This window comes from Ursus maritimus, unplaced genomic scaffold (genome assembly GCF_017311325.1).
Source record: "Ursus maritimus isolate PB19 unplaced genomic scaffold, ASM1731132v1 scaffold_11, whole genome shotgun sequence".
Taxonomy (NCBI): Eukaryota; Metazoa; Chordata; class Mammalia; order Carnivora; family Ursidae; genus Ursus; species Ursus maritimus.
Window position 1 is genome coordinate 20,408,396 of NW_024423453.1, and position 12,688 is coordinate 20,421,083.

At 36.7% G+C, this 12,688-nt stretch overlaps 1 pseudogene; it reads left to right on the forward strand.

Annotated features, from left to right (window-relative positions):
• The first annotated feature begins 6,037 nt into the window (after nucleotides 1-6,037).
• On the forward strand, nucleotides 6,038-7,247 carry LOC103656996 (annotated as a pseudogene).
• Nucleotides 7,248-12,688: the final 5,441 nt, after the last annotated feature.

Sequence of the window (12,688 nt, forward strand, 5' to 3'; positions counted from 1 at the left end):
ATTAAGTGTTATGCAAAATGACAGGAACTAAGTGGGATGGTGGGAGAAAAAAAGGGGAGAAATTGTTTCAGGACCAAGAAATATAGTTACTATCTGGGATTTGAGGTTCAGAATTCTTTATTCAGATGCAGCTAAAGAGTAAGAATCAATGGTGAAACCAGTTACTGCACTTTGGATATTATATATTTTATAAATATCCATTTTATTATGTTGAACAGATGGTCAAAATCAAGTTTCAGGCAGTAACCAAGTAACTTTGTGTGATATAAACCTATAATTCACTTTCTGAATAGTTGTACATTTGGAATGGAACCATTGGGCACACATGACTAAACCCTATTCTCTGGTTAAGCAACTTTATACCATGCAAATAAGTGGACAATCTGTAAGTGAGACCTAGGATTTATGCAATTTTCCAAGTTCCAAAAGTAAGTAATGTATTTTAATGGTCTTAATATTTTTAAAATCTCAGGTGCTATTTCTATGACAAAAATGGATTCCAGATCACACCATAAGCATATATTATATCTATATTAGAAGGATTAACTTAATTGAAGTAATTCCCCTGATGGCTCTGATCTACATACAGATTTTTAGCTGAAAGATTCATACAACATGAAATGCCCATCAGCCTTAAAGAATAATTCATTAAGTGTATGGATTTTGCATAATTAATCATAATAAGTGAATAAATGGGAAAAATCAAGTAATGTATGGTTAAGCACTCTGGCATCAGCATACTTATTTCCCAAATAAGTGAAATCTCATTTCTTCGTCAGTGTCTATTTCTGATTAGGGAACTACTTCTCTCTCTCAAAAAATACTTTTTATGTGTTTTTATTCACTTTTTATTGTCCAAATATGCCACTTATTTTATATACATTATGCTAAACAGGACATTTTTCTATACATAGTCTCCAAATCCACTGGTTAAAAATTAAAATAACTACAGAGAAAATAAAAGAATACAAATATTTTTTAATTCAGTTAATTAACATATAATTTATTATTGATTCTAGAGGTAGAGGTCGGTGATTCATCAGTCTTATGTAATACCCAGTGCTCATTACATCACATGCCCTCCTTAATGTCCATCACCCAGTTACCCCATCCTCCCACACTCTCCACTCTAGCAACCCTCAGTTTGTTTCCTATCATTAAGTTTCTTATGGTTTGTCTCCCTCTCTGATTTGTCTTGTTTTATTTCTTCCTCTCTTCCTCTATGATCCTTTGTTTTGTTTCTTAAATTCCACATATGAGTGATATCATATGGTAATTGTCTCTCTCTGATTGACTTATTTCACTTAGCATAATACCCACTGGTTCCATCTATATCATTGCAAATGGCAAGATTTCATTTTTTTATGGCTGAGTAATATTCCATTGTATAATATATATACCACATCTTCTTTATCCAATCATCTGTCAATGAACATTGGGGCTCTTTCCATAGTTTGGCTATTGTGGACATTGCTGCTATAAACATTGGGGTGCAGGTGTCCCTTTGGATCACTACATTTATATCTTTGGGGTAAATACCCAGCAATGCAATTGCTGGGTCTTGGGTAGCTCTACTTCCAACTTTTTGAGGAACTGCCATACTGTTTTCCAGAGTGGCTGCACCAGTTTGCATTCCCACCAACATATCTCCTGACTTGCTAATTTTAGCCATTCTGACTTGTGGTTTTGATTTGTATTTCCCTGATGCCATGATGTTAAGCATTTTTTCACATGTCTGTTGGCCATTTGTATGTCTTCTTTGGAGAAATGTCTGTTCATGTCTTCTGCCCATTTCTTGATTGGATTATTTGTTCTTTGAATGTTGAGTTTGATAAGTTCTTTATAGATTTTGGATACTAGCCCTTGATCTGATATGTCATTTGCAAATATCTTCTCCCATCTGTCAGTTGTCTTTTGGTTTTGTCGACTGTTTCCTTTGCTGTGCAAAAGCTTTTTATCTTGATGAAGTCCCAATAGTTCATTTTTGCCTTTGTTTCCCTTGCCTTTGGAGTTGTGTCTAGCAAGAAGTTGCTACAGTCGAGGTCACAGAGGTTGCTGCCTGTGTTCTCCTCTAGGATTTTGATGGATTCTTGTCTCATATTTAGGTCTTTCATCCATTTTGAGTCCATTTTTGTGTATGGTGTAAGGCAATGGTGTAATGATCCAGTTTCATTTTTCTGCATGTGGCTGTCTAATTTTCCCAACACCATTTGTTGAAGACACTGTATTTTTTTCCATTGGATATTCTTTCCTGCTTTGTCAAAGATTAGTTGACCATTGAGTTGAGGGTCCATTTCTGGGTTCTCTAAGGAATACAAGTATTTCCAAAAACTAAAAAATTAAAGGGCACCTGGATGGCTCAGCTGGCTAAGCATCCGACTCTTGATTTCAGCTCAGGTTGTGGTTTTGGGATAGTGGGTTCCAGCCCTATGTTAGGCTCCATGCTCAGTGGGGAGTCTGTTGCAGATTCTCTCTCCCTCTCCTCTGCCCTTACCCCACTCACAGTTTCTCTCACTCTTTCTCTCTCTCTTTCTCTCTTTCTAAAATAACTAAATAAATCTTAAAAAAAAAAAAAAAGCACTAAAAACTTGAATGATATGTTAAGGGCCCTTATAACACTTCCATGCCAGCTGAAGTTTGAAAGTAATAGAAGGACATATTATAAGTTTTGCGTAATAGTTTTTTGTTCTTTGGGAATTTCTCAAAAGTCCCTAAGAATTTTTCTAAGTCTGATTTTTTGTTCTCCAGGTGGCAAGATGTTTGCTACAGATTTTAGCTTCAGAGCCTTCCTACTTTTAGGCTAAGTTAAGATTTGTCTTTTATGCTGGCTCTGCTACTTACTCACTGTTTAACTTTGGGATAGTCCAGCTCCAGTTTTCTCATTTGTAAAATGGAAACAATAATGCCTGCCTCATAGGTGTTTGTGAGGATTTGAAGAAACATTATAAAGTGCCTAGCACAGGACCTGGCCCACTGTAGGCAGCTAATACTTGGTGGCAGTTGTGGTGGAGATAGAAGAGGAGGTGGTGGTGGCTGTTGATCGCCTACACAAGAAAACAGAGAAGTGTTTCCTGGGCTCCACGAACTGAATGTGGCAGTGGGCCTTTAAGTGGAAGTGTGCTGCAGCTGTCTTGCTCTGGGCCAGAGTGCCAATTGCTAAATATTTATCAATTTTTCGAGTTTGGCAGTTGTGGAAGCATTTACACCATAGAAATTGGCAAGTGCTGTAAACCAGAGGTTCCTCCCACGCTGCATTTTACCCAGCACACCACGGCTTTTAAGCCTTATCTTACGAAGTTTATTTATTAAAGATATTTGTCTAACTTCAGATTGTTCTTATGGCTGCAGATTTCAATAAATCCTTCATGCACATGATTTAAGCTTAATTTATGGGTTGGCCCAGGTGAAAACTAAAGGCAGACCCGCTATTCAGTTCTCTGCTCTGCTCCTTCCTGTTTAATCATAATCACTTCACTTCTCAAGGCTTTTACTCACTATTTCATGGTTTCCAATACCAGTTGTCACTCAAAGAGGCAGCAGAGAGAGTTAAAAAAATTAAAAAAATAAAAAAAGCTATGCAACTATTTTTTAAAGCCTGTGTGTGTGTGTGTGTGTGTGTGTGTGTGTGTGTGTGTACCTATACCTATATCTCTACCTACACCTGTACACTATGGGAAGAACAAAACTTGTGTGCACCAACCAAACTAAGTGTGTACTGTCCTCCTGGACACACAGGAAGGCTGCATTTCCCAACATAAGGGGATCTGGGTGGGCTCACGTAACTAGTTCTGGCCTAGGGAATATGAGTGGAAGTTATGGACCACATCTAAATCCAGTCCTTAACAAAAGTTCTCACACAATCTTTTCTTCTCTCTCTCAATCACTCTCCCTCTCCTTCTCTCCCTCTCCTCCTCTCTCTCTTTTCCCCATGTATGGAGCTGGACATCCAAAATAGCGATATCAGACACCTAAGGCACCTCTGAGGCAAGAGTTGCCCCAAAAGACTGCCTGACCTGCCCCAGACAATGACCTGAGTGAAAATAAACCAACAGTGTGCTTTGCCACTGAGAGCTCAAAGATGTTTTACTACAACAATATCAACTCATAAATATTATCATCTTCCCCTACATTTCTACAACAAATCTCCAGAAAGAAGGGGTGGGCAGGAGGCCTATATTCCGGGAAGCCTGGATTCATGTTATTTCCATTCTCCATACTTGGGTTTTTTCTTTAAAGAATGTTCACAAGAATAAATTTAATGCATAGTTTACTGTAGAAAAATCTGGAGGAAGAAGTGTAGCAATTATTTCAAAATCTTTTGAAATATACTGCTTTTGAAAGAGATGTGGAGCTATGTCGGTTTTCTAAGAACTTCCAGTTTTACTAAGCCAAGCAGATTTTTTTGTTAATTGAACATTTTACATATTAAACTAACTTTTTAAAAAAGATTTTATTTATTTATTTGACAGAGAGAGAGAGCCAGCGAGAGAGGGAACACAGCAGGGGAGTGGGAGAGGAAGAAGCAGGCTCCTAGCAAAGGAGCCTGATGTGGGGCTCGATCCCAGAATGCCAGGATCACGCCCTGAGCTGAAGGCAGATGCTTAATGACTACGCCACACAGGCACCCCTAAACTAATGTTTAGATAAGTAAAATGTAAACTATAGGACTGTCTAATGAGTTACATTTACACTTCATGGCACATCATGTTAAACCCTGGTATAATGAATAGGTCAAGTGCCTTTAAGCTCATTTCGTATATTTTGTTAAAAAGATATTATGAACTCCTGAAGAGACTATTTAACTGAGAATTTTTAAAAATTGAGTTGTCCTCACTGCTTTGCCCCTCTCTTGCTGTTAAGACCTTGAACAAATCACTTACCTTCTCTGAATCTCAGTTCTTCACCTAATAAACTGAGGAAGTTCCAAACAGATGATTCTGTATAACCAAGAATATACTTAAAGTCTGAAATATGACTATTAAGAGTTATTGAATTTATAGACTTGCTTTTTAAAAATATATTGGTAGTAATAGTATACCAAAGTCCTTGATCAGGCACATATCCAGTGCCTGAGAATAATGTTCCAATGCAAAATTGAATCTCCTTTGTAACAATTTCTTTTACAATATGGTTTCCAGAACTGCTGAAAAACAGTCTTTGAAATCACCCCATATTAGTAAGAAAATGATGCAAAAAATATTTTATTTCTGGTTGTGCTATGAATGAAAGTAAAACATTTCCTTAAAAACAGATTTTTAGAAGAATCCATAATTAAAGTAGACATCTTTAAAAATATGCCTGCTTTTCAGGTAATCTGTAATTTCAGGCAATTTCATTATTCTACAACTCTACTAAATGCTTGAGAGATAAGCCAGTAGGAAGTTCATGGATAGATCTGGAAGTTTACCCTAATTCAACTAATATTTGTTGAGTACCTTCTATAAGTCAAGCTCTGTTTTGGACACTGTATGAAAAGATAAAACTTTATGGGAAAGATATTCCTCTGTCCTCAAGGACAGAATATCAAATATAAAATAACTATAACATAAGACAAGTCACAAAACCTGGTGAAAACATATTCTAAATGTATAATTCAGAAAAAGGGAGTGGTCACAGCCAAACATTAGTGAGGGGGCTTAATAAAGGATTTGGTGTGTGGATGCATCTTGAAGATTAACAGAATTCTGGCAGATGGAAATGGAGAGAATATTCCTAGTAAATGGAACAGAAGGAGAAAATGTGCAAAGGTGAGAAAATGTAGTATAATCTTAGAAAAAAGCACATCGTAGGTTTAACTAAAGCATAGAGAGTGGAATAAGAACTCAGGAGAGGTTACATTGGGCAGGTAAGTTATGGAGGGCTCTAAATACCAAGCTGAAAAATATGTACTCAATGTGAAATATGTTTGTGGGTCACTAAAGATTTTGGTCAGGGGATAACAAGCTGGCTGAGGGTGAGGTAAATTCATGATAATATCAGTAGCTTAAGGAGAAGACAAAGTATTGGGGCCATCAAGTATCAATGGAAGCAATTAGACATGGACCATAGCATTGCTGGTGTGCTTAGATTCAAGTTTCTTGCACTTTTTCAAGGTCCCAAAGGCTCTCAAAGGATTCTGTGGGAGAAGCTGCCCTGTTGGTCCCCTGCTGTTGCCATAAATGCCTCATTTTCTGTGGTAGTTATCAAAAGTAGGCATTGCCCATTATATTATCAAAATTAAAGAGAAAAAATAGTTCCAAATATACCTTATTTCCAAAGTAGATAGAGCACTCCTCCCAACCACGAATAAATAAAAACTTAAAAGATTAAATTGTATTCTGTATGCCCAGGAATCTTCCAGTGCTTTCATTTCTAAACAAAAGATCATATTGTGCTAAGAGAAGCTGTCTACAATTTGTTTCTCAACCTTCTTTTAAATCTATTGCCCCTTTCGGAAAAACTTAAAAATATCAGATCCTTTTCAAATGTTACTTGAGATTTCAATGTAAAGTAATGGATTAAGAAGACATCAAAGTAGTTCTTCGCCATCTTTCCTTCTTCCCAGCTGCCAGAGCCGTGAAGGTCGAGCTGTGCAGTTTCAGTGGGTACAAGATCTACCTCAGATATGGGAGGCCCAATGCCAGGACTGATAGGAAGGTATCCCAATTTCTTTTTTTTTTTTTAAGATTTTATTTATTTATTTGACAGAGATAGAGACAGACAGCGAGAGAGGGAACACAAGCAGGGGGAGTGGGAGAGGAAGAAGCAGGCTCATAGTGGAAGAGCCTGATGTGGGGCTCGATCCCATAACGCCAGGATCACGCCCTGAGCCGAAGGCAGACGCTTAACCGCTGTGCCACCCAGACACCCCCCCCCCAATTTCTTAATGCAAAATGCCCGTTGGCATTCCTTTCTAAAAGGAATCCTCAGCAGATAAACTGGACTATACTCTAGAGAAGAAAGCACAAAAAGGACAGTCAGAAGAAAGTCAAAAGACAAGAACCCAAGCTGTGCAGTCAAATTCCAGAAGGCCATCATTGGTGCCATCTCTTGCTGATAGAATGGCCAGGAGGAATCATTAACCTGAAGCTAGGAAGGCTCAACAAGAACAAGCTATCAGGGCTGCCAAGGAAGCAGAAGAGGCTAAGCAAGCATCTTTTAGACAGCAACGGCTGGCTGCTTCGAAGCTTCCCATGAAAGCAGCAGCTAAGCCAGAGATTGTGAAGCCCAGGGAGGCTTCCGCACCCTGAGTTGGTGGAAAACACTAAGTTGACAGATCAGCTATTTAAATAAACATCTGACTATTTCTTGATTTTAGACCACAATATGTAAAGTCATACTAACAATTTTATATACAGGTAATCTTATACAATTATGTGGCTTAACAAAAACCCAAGGAAAGAAACATTTTCTCAGCATTTAACCATCATTTTTATATTTTTATGGTCATTTCTCAGGAAAGTAGCAAAACAAAAAGGGAGGAAAGAGGTCATAAAATGAGTTGTCATTCCCATTTTTTACAGATAAAACACTGAACTGATAAATATCAAAATCAGAATTCAAACCCCAAAGTGACAACTTTTTGCAGCTAAACAGCACTTTTTACTTTTTTTAAGATTTATTTATTTATTGTAGAGAGAGAGAGTACACACAAGCAGGAGGGGTAGAAGGAGAGGGAGAGAATCTGAAGCAGACTCTGCACAGAGCGTGGATCCCTGGGACGTGGGACTCGATCTCACCACCCTGAGATCAGGACCTGAGCCGAAACCGAGCCAGATGTTTAACCAACTGTGCCACCCAGGCGCCCCAGCACTTTATACTTTTAAAAGGACTTTCTACATATTATTTCAATTTATTTAACTTTGACTAGACCCTTCCTTGATCTGAAAAGTGGATTTCTAAAGGCAAGGGTGAGACATGTTAAGATTCATGTTTGTGGTTTTTCTGCCTCTCTGATTTCCTCAGAGCAGGAGGAGAGGCAGGTGCGGGGATGGGGTAACTGGGTGATGGGTGTTAAGGAGGGCACTTGATGTAATAAGCGCTGGGTGTTAGAGGCAACTGATGAATCACTAAACTCTACTTCTGGAACTGAAAAAAAAAGGATTCATGTTTATGACACTTGTATTCAAAATTTTTCACATATAAATATAAAAATTATGGTTATTTTCAAGAAAATATTTAACCATATGACCAGTCCAAAAAAAATTGATGCTGAAATCACTGCTTTTTTCAGTTATCTCATAGCAAAAGTTTGTGAGGATTTGTACTTAGTCTCAAATTTTTTGATCACATTTTGCTGTAGCATACACACGCTATTTTGAGAGTTATAAAACCCAACACAATACCTTGCGAATATAGAATGTGCCCGATAAAATAGTTGCATTCATAAATGAACAAGTTAATGGTATAAGGTGCCAGAGAATAAGAAAATATAATAAGAAAAATTTAGAATGGAAATAAAGTAAGGCAACTTCAGGGATACTTTATAATAAAATAGCAATTGAGGATTGCATAAATTTATTTAACTCATTGTTACTTCTACATTATAACTTACTTTTATATTTTCAAAGTCCATGTGCATTTAAATAAAGGTAAGTCTAAAGTTATGTCAGGTTTGTTTTTCTATGCTAGAAATTCTGAAAACTTGATACTTGTATTATTTGTTGATATATTTCAAGAGAGATTGTCACAATAAAAATTATTTAGGGATTGTTTCCATTATAATTTCAGTATATATTGGGTATTCCTGTGCCCTGTTGCTCACTCATCCATTTTTCATTTTTGCTTTTGTTTGTTTGTTTGTTTGTTTAGTATTCAGTGATATGCTGCCTTTTTTTCTTTTCGTAAACTCCTGGCATTAATTTTATATAAATCTAAACTGTTAAAATACAAATCCATTAACCAACGTTTTTACGTTTTCTAACACATATTATCTTTAAATTGTCCTGCCAGTAATTACTATCAGTTTCCCCTATGCTGACATATTTCAGAATATGGAAAATTTTCATATTTTATTTCTCAAGCATATGAACAAATTTCATTGGAAATTATAAAACTAAAGCATACAAATGTCTTTGAACAAAGCAACGAATGCCCCCTAGTGTTTCTTGTTAGAATATCAGTTTTGATAACATAAATTGAAAATGTAAATAATATTCTCATAACTACTTCAAAGTAAACTCATAAACAATAGAATCTGAATGTGTGTAATGTTTTAAATTTCACCAAAAATGGAGTAGCAAGACATTTAGTTAAATGCTGTCTCGAGTAAATAATAGATACCATTATAATGTATACACAAAGGTGATAGAAATCAGAGCTGTTCGCAGAGTTTTTCAGATATGGGGCAGCTGACATTCCTGAAACACATATCCCGCCTTCCTTGCAATGCCTTTCTAGCTAACTCCAAACCAAACTCATTAGGAATCATTCTTAAAACAGCAATACACAGGTAATTCGTCCCAGAAGCCACACCTGTGCCCTGTCCATGGGCGTGCATATACAGAGCTTCTAACTCTGGAGAAAAAATACAATCTCCATGAGTATCTTCTGCATCTTCTCTAGTCCCCCTGTTGGTAATGGCCATGGTGAAACTAGAAAGGAGCAAAGGAACACAATTTACCTGGGCATGTGTCAAAGCTACAATGTTCCAGTGTATCTTGCTTTAACTTTACACAGCGGCACTCTTACCAAGAATTTAAAAGTGCCAATGCCTCCACGGTCAAGAGCCAGTGTCTGGTCTACCTAAAGCAGCATTTGCTTAGAGAGAATGATCAAGCACATCAAAAAAGCATGCTGGTGGATATCTGAGTTTATCACAACTTCACAGAATACTGCATATTTGTCTCTGTACTAAGGAAAATGACAAACAAACAAAAAAGCATTGGAAAACATTTGAGTTGAATACATTAAGCAGGGGGTATTCCTTATTTTATTCTTACCCAGTATCTTTTTGCCTTTTTGGGGGGCATCACCCCTCTTCTGGTGCATGGACTTGATATTGCACGGAGGGTCTTTCTCAGGACCAAGAAGTGGGCACAGGCTGCAACCTTGACCAGACTTTAATTTCAGAAATATGAATCTTGGACAGAACAAAGAGAAGATTCAAAGTTGCTGCCTGTTCCTGCACAGCTGAAGGCCTACATGGCCAACTTTTCCTTGAAATCTCTGTGACATACCAGTATCTTATTAGTTTCTCTTTTTGCTTAAGTTAACCGGAATAAGGATCCTAACTGAACCACTTCATAATAATAACGTATACTTCCACACTTAGGTTACATAAAAGATGAAAAATAAAGTAAAATGGTATAATTATGTTGTAATTATAAGTGAGTAAATTACAGACAATATTTTTACTATAATTGAATAACATTGTCAGCTGCAGTTTAAAATAGAATTTGTGGAGATAAGTTACATTATCAGTATACTTTCATAAAAATCTCCAAAAGAGCACAATAGAAAAAGCAAAGCAATAGAGCAAAAATATTTTTTATTGCTCATGTTTGCAAATAAGTAAAAATGCCTTCTTTCATTCTTTGCTTTAGTTGTCAGGTAGCTATAAATATGTCTTCCTTCCATCACCACAGTCCAAAATTTAAGGGAAAGAATTATTTCTCTATCACATTCAAATCTTTCACGCAATTTAAATTTATACTCACTTTTTTTGTTTCCATTTTTAACCTTTCACAGGGTAGTCAAATGATAAATATCTTTCTTTATTAAATAATTCATATTTTATGTGAAAGAAGCAAAGCAAAATAATTTTGTTTATTTAAACTTTGTTTATGTCTGTCAATTATACTTCAATTTAAACATTTTTATTTAAATAGTTGTTTCAGAATATTTTTATTTAAGAAATCTCTTAGCATGGACTATAAAATCCAAATCTCCTGTAAAAGGTCAGAATACCTACTTGCCTTCTTTAGCAGATAATTTCATTAAAAATACAATGAAATAGGGGCGCCTAGGTGGTTCAGTTGTTAAGCGTTAAGTGTCTGCCTTCGGCTTAGGGCATGATCCCAGGACCCTGGGATCAAGCCCCACATCAGGCTCCCTGCTGGGAAGCCTGCTTCTTCCTCTCCCACTCCCCCTGCTTGTGTTCCCTCTCTCGCTGGCTCTCTCTCTCTCTGTCAAATAAATAAATAAATAAAATCTTTAAAAAAAAAATACGATGAAATAGCAATGCCTGCCTGGCTCAGTCAGTAGAGAATGTGACTCTTGATCTCTGGGTTGTGAGTTCAAGCCCCACGTTGGGTGTAGAGATTACTTAAAAATATTTTTGGGGGGCCTGGGTGGCTCAGTCAGTTAAGCGTCTACTCAGGTCATGATCTCACGGTCCTGGGATTGAGCCCCACATTGGGCTCCCTGCTCTGCAGGGAGCCTATTTCTCCCTCTGCCTCTCTCTCTTTCTCTCTCTCTCTCTCTCTCACTGTCTCTCATGAATAAATAGATAAAATCTTTTAAAAAAAATAAAATAAAATAGTTTTTAAAAAGAAATACAATTAAACAACAATAATATAACTTTAATATGGTGCTTTAGTTTACCAAATGTTTCTGCGTGAATTATTTCAGTTAAGTCTAATGACTGTGTGAGTCAAAGATTTGTACCACCATCTTACAGATAAGGAAATGGAGGCCAAAAGAAGGTAAGTAGCTTACCCAAGGTCTTGAGAGTCATCATGTAGCAAAACCAACTCAAATGCAGATAGTCTATCTCTCAGGCTACAGTTCTTTCCGTTATACTGCACTACAAAGTAGCGTGAAGTTTTATCTTCCTAGAGTTGTGTTACCTCTTAGTGATAATATCACTATACTTACTATCAGCACTACTTACTATCAGCGAGTCGAAAGTAAACCAAGAACAAAGCCATGACACAAGACCCCTGGGCAGTTTCCAGGAGTTGTAAGCTACTGGTGCTCAGGTGTCTTTCTATCAAGAACTGCGAAGTGTTTTTCACTCTAAACCATTGATTATCCTCTAGAATATTTCAATAATGTATGTCCTATTTCAATGATAAAGTCAAACAAATCTGAATCCACTTTTGAATCATCACCAGCCCTTAATATTAAAATGCAATATTGAATATAATTGATTGTGTGGTACAAAAATGACGCTCAAGTCCTTCCCTCCGTACATTAAAAAAAAAAAAAAATCCTTAAAGGTATTTTTCTAGAAGAGGTGTCGGATTTGTCTGGATTAATACTCACTCTTGCCCAAGTGTCCTTTTGACTGATGCAAACAATAAGATTGTTGGCTAACTTAGAAATCCAACATGTAGGCACAGAGTGTCAAAGCCAAGTGGTCTCAAAAGACACAGGCCCTTTACCACACACGCTAATTAGCCAAGCTAAGAGAGGCCCAGAACTGAGTTTCGGATGTCAAAATCTAATTTAATACATAAGAACCAGATTTTAGACAACCCAGACACTAGAATATTACATATTAAATAATATTATTAATATTGGAAATAATATTAGATATTAAGATATGTCTCCACTTTCATGTTTTCCATAAAACTTCCAGAAGTGGTATTGTGTTAGTCCAGGATCTCTAAGAAGCAAGTACCAAACAGGATTAAATATGAACGGATAGACATTGATGAAAGTAACTGAAGACACCACAAACAAATGGAATGATATATCATGTTCACGGATTCAAAGAATCAATATTGTTTAAATGTCCATACTACCCAAAGCAATCTACAGATTC